Raw genomic sequence first — 5,466 nt, forward strand, 5'->3', positions numbered from 1 at the left:
CTCTTATCCCCTTTGCCTTTGTACAATGGCACTATGCACGATTCCGCCAATCCTCAGGCACCTCACCATGAGTCATACATACATTAAATAACCTTACCAACCAGTCAACAATACAGTCACCCCCTTTTTTAATAAATTCCACTGCAATACCATCCAAACCTGCTGCCTTGCCGGCTTTCATCTTCCGCAAAGCTTTCACTACCTCTTCTCTGTTTACCAAATCATTTTCCCTAACCATCTCACTTTGCACACCACCTCGACCAAAACACCCTATATCTGCCACTATATCATCAAACACATTCAACAAACCTTCAAAATACTCACTCCATCTCCTTCTCACATCACCACTACTTGTTATCACCTCCCAATTTGCGCCCTTCACTGAAGTTCCCATTTGCTCCCTTGTCTTACGCACTTTATTTACCTCCCTCCAGAACATCTTTTTATTCTCCCTAAAATTTAATGATACTCTCTCACCCCAACTCTCATTTGCCCTTTTTTTCACCTCTTGCACCTTTCTCTTGACCTCCTGTCATGTATATATATATATCCCTGGGGATAGGGGAGAAAGAATACTTCCCACGTATTCCCTGCGTGTCGTTGAAGGCGACTAAAAGGGGAGGGAGCGGGGGGCTGGAAATCCTCCCCTCATTTTTTTTTGTTTTTTTTTTAGTTTTCCAAAAGAAGGAACGGAGAAAGGGGCCAGGTGAGGATATTCCCTCAAAGGACCAGTCATCTGTTCTTAACGCTACCTCGCTAATGCGGGAAATGGTGAATAGTATGGAAAAAAAAAAAAAATATATATATATATATATATATATATATATATATATATATATATATATATATATATATATATATATTCCCATGGGACTATAGGGATATAAAACACGACAAGTTTTCAAGTGCACTTTCGAGTAATAATCGCATCATCAGGGTAGATACAAGAAAGAAATGTAACAGTCAGTTGATATACAATGAAGAGATGTAGCTAGGACGCCATTTGGTAAACAGGTGAGAACCCGAATGGAGGTCGGGTGCGTTCTAGTCTTGCTACATGCTTATCAGAAAATCCTAATTGGGAAAAGAAGGGAAACTGTTAACAAATCTTATCAATAATAAAGACACCCAATTTGTTTAGAGCTTCACTGATAATGTTACAGTTCTTTGTGTATTGAATGATAGAAGATTCATTGATATTTCTCGTGCTACAAGAGTTAGGTTATAATTGAGATGGCATCACTCCATTCAATACAATGATCATAATTTCTAACATGATTAAAAAAGGCATTTGATTCTCGTCCCGTTCTTATACTATATTCATGTTGCTTACCTCTAAGAAAGAGATCCTTACAAGTCTGCCTTCCATAGAACTTATCACAATTTCTACATGGTACCCTATAGATGCATCCTGCAGAACTTTTTGGTATGTTGCTGATTAAGATATTCTTTACAGTACGTTTGTTGCTGAAGGCAACATCTGCTTTAAAGGATTTAAGTAACGTGGGAAGTGAAGTAAATCTATTGCTAAAAGGGAGAATTAAAAGGTTCTTTGGGGCAAGGGGTGGTTTGGGTATAATGCTATTTTCTTTGCCAGCTTAAGATATTTATCAATGAAGGATATAGGATACTTTAACTTGGATCCAATAGTATATATTTTCTCAAACTCATCATCAATAAACTCTGGAATGCAAATACGTAATGTCCTACGGAACCGAGTCTATACCGGTCAAATCCCATCGGGCTAACATTACCAGCAGCTAGCATTTTACAGAACCTTACTGAACAAACATTTCATGTCCAACTTATCCACCCTCCTCCGCACAACCCTATCGATAGCCCATGCCTTGCAACCACGTAATACTGTAGGAACTATAATTCTCTCAAACATACCCATTTTTGCCCTCTGAGATAACGTTCTCTCTTTCCACACGTGTTTTTCATAGGTCACAGAGCATTCCTTCCCTGCCCCACCTTATGACTCACCTCCGCTTCCATTGTTCCATTCGCTGTTAAGTCCACTCCCGAATACCTAAAACACTTCTCTTCCTCCAAATTTGTTTCGCTTAGATTCACACCTCTACTAAACTATCCCTTAACCCTGGTAAACCTAATAACTCTGCTTTTTTAACATTCTCTCTCAACTTTCTCCTTTCACACTCTCTCCTAAAATCAGTCACCAACATCTGCACTTTCTCATTCGAACGAGGCACCAGTGCTGTATCTCCAGCAAACAGCAACTGACTCACTTCCCAAGCCCGCTCATCCCTAAGAGCTCCTCTCTCTAAGACTCTTATTTACCTCCCTTACCATCCCATCCATAAACAAATTAAGCAACGATGGTGACATCACACACCCCTGCCACAGACCAACCTTTACCGGAAACCATTCACTCTCGACTATCCCCATTCGTACACATACCTTACACCCTAGATAAAAACTTCTCGCTGCTTCTATCTGCTTACCTCCCACACCGTATACCCTTAGGATCTTCCACAAAGCATCTTTATCAACCGTATTGTATATCATCTCCAGATCCATATATGCTACATATAAATCCATCTATTTTTCTGAATAATTCTCACACACATACTTTAAAGCAAACATCTCAACCACTCCTCCTCTACCACTTCTGAAACCACGCTGCTCCTCCCTAATCTGATGCTCTGTACATGCTTTCACCATATTCATTACCCTCCCATGCAACTCACCTGGTATACGTAACAAACGTATACCTCTGAAGTTTGAACACCTACTTTTATCCCTGTTTATCTCTGTTTTATACAATAATACTGTACATCCATTCCGCCAATCCTCTAGCATCTCACCATGATCACATACAGTGAATATCCTCACCAACCAATCAACATCATAGTCACCCCCTTTCTTAATAAACTCACCTGTAGGACCATCACTCCCACTGTCTTGCCACATTTCATCTTCTGTAAGGCTTTCATCACCTCTTTTCTCTTTACCAAATCACTCTCCATGACTCCCTCACTTCACGTAACGCCACGACCAAAACACCCTACATCTGCCAGTTAAACACATTCAAGTCATTCAGAACACTTATTCCATCTCCTCACTTCATCACAAACTGTTATCACATCCTCTTTTGTTCTCATCGCCAATGTTCCCATTTGTTCTCCTGTCTTTTGCACATCATCCAAAACATTTTTTTATTTTCCCTAAAGTTTAATAGTACTCTCTCAACCCAATTCTCATTTGCGCTCATTTTCAACCCCTGCACCATCCTCTTGACCTAATGACGCACTCTTATATACATCTCCCAATCATTTGCACTCCCCCCCGGTAAGTCCTGCCCCAACGCTTCTCATTTCTCTTTCGCTAGCAACTTCACTTCTTCGTGCCATCACTCACTACCCTCTCTAGTCTGCCTATTTCTCACCTTTCGCATGTCACATGCATCTCTTGAACATGCCATTACTGCATCCCTAAATACGTCCCATTCCTCACCCACTACTCTTGCTTCATTTCCTTTCTGGGAACCAGGAGCAAAAACTTGTTCTGGGATTTGAACTCTCTTTCTCTTTCAAATCCACTGGTGCTTTCAGTGTGATACATCTAATATCTATCCTGAAATCCACTAAAAACGCCAACCAGGAATTACATTTTGCATCAAGTTCAATTTTAAGTGCTTTGGCCAGTAATAGCATCTCCAAGTGTAGTGCCATGCTACATAAGTTCAATTGAAAATGTCATGAAAAATAAAGATATTCATATCACAAAATCAGATAAGAATAGTCAGTTTGTGATTCTGAATACAGTGGACTATAGATGTAAACTTCATGATCTTTTAAATGATAGCGAAACATATGAGAGATTAACATCCAATTCCTTTAGTAATAAGGCCTTCAACTCTAGACTCAACCACTTGTTAGATAAGCACCAGGACATTCTGAAGTCAGTAAGGATGGTTTAATCCCTCTCTTCATTTCATATATTTATGGTCTCCCTAAAACTCACAAAGGTGGATGTCCTCTCAGACTAATATTATACTTTGATATGAATTATCCATATGGTTAGCTAGACACCTTAACAATGTTCAAGGAAATCTCTCCATCATATGTTATGAATAGCTTAGATTTTGTAAACAAGGCTAGGTATATCAATTTGCCTGAACATAAACTCATTAGTTATGATATGAATTCCCTATTTACTAAAGTCCCCATTGATGAAACCATCACACACAGAAAGAGGAAATTACCTGATTTTAGTCTTGCCTTAACCCTGCCCATAAAAAGTTTCATCGACTTAACAGAGCTCAGTATTTCCAATGATGCTCATGATGATGAAGTTAATTCTTATAGACAGAAATTTGGTGTTGCCATGGGAAATCCCTTTAGACCCATCTTCGGTAACTTTTTCATCGAATACTTTGAGACTGAAATTTTAACCAGTCAGTAATCACCCAAAAATCTGGTTTAGATACGTTGATGATTTGTGGTCCTTATGGCCAGCTTCCCAAGATAGTGATGTTTTCTTTAATGAATTAAATAGCATTCACAACCACCATCAAATTCAAGATTGAAGAGGAAAAAGATGGCAAACTGCCGAGTCTTGATGTGTGGATGACAAGGGAATCTGATCATTTATCCCACGAGATCAACTGGAAGCCTACCAACTCTGAGTTATATTCATTATTTTTCAGTACAAGAATCTTTTGTAAAAATATTTGTGGTTGTGTCTATGTTTTTAAGAGCACTACGGATATGTGATCTCATAAGTCAGGTAGACGACTGTAACCATATAAGACGTACCTTTAGGCAGTTAAGTTATCCTAAGTGGTTTGTGATCAAGGATTGCAGGAAAGCTAGGAAGATATTTTACGCATCTAGTAACAAAAATATGTTAAAGGATGATTAGTCCAAATGTATGCTGCTGACCTATTCTCCAACTTAGCTAACATATATCATAATTCTTCATCACTATGCCTGATCGTCGTTTCCCGCGTTAGCGATGTAGCTCCAGAAAACAGAAAAAGAAAGACCTCCCCATACACACACACACACACGTACATGTGCATACATATACATATCAACATATATATAGATATACATATGCATACATATACACATGCATTTATGAATATACACATGTACATATTGATACTTACTCGCCATCATCCATTCTCAGCGCCACCCCAGCCCACAGGAGACAGCATCCTTCCACCTTCAGTTTGGTCTCCAGCTTTTCCTTGTTCCGTCCACCTCTGACACATATATCCTCTTTGTCAACCTTTCGCACTCATTCTCTCCGTATGTCCAAACTATTTCAACACACTCTCCTCCGCTCTTTCAACCACACTCTTTTTACTATCACACATCTCTCTTACCCTTTCATTACAAACTAGATCAAACCAACTCACACCACATATTGTCCTCAAACATTTAATTTCCAACACATCCACTCACCTCTGACTACCCTATCTGCAGCACATGCCTC

The sequence above is a fragment of the Panulirus ornatus genome, chromosome 13 (assembly GCF_036320965.1).
Source record: "Panulirus ornatus isolate Po-2019 chromosome 13, ASM3632096v1, whole genome shotgun sequence".
NCBI classification, from domain to species: domain Eukaryota; kingdom Metazoa; phylum Arthropoda; class Malacostraca; order Decapoda; family Palinuridae; genus Panulirus; species Panulirus ornatus.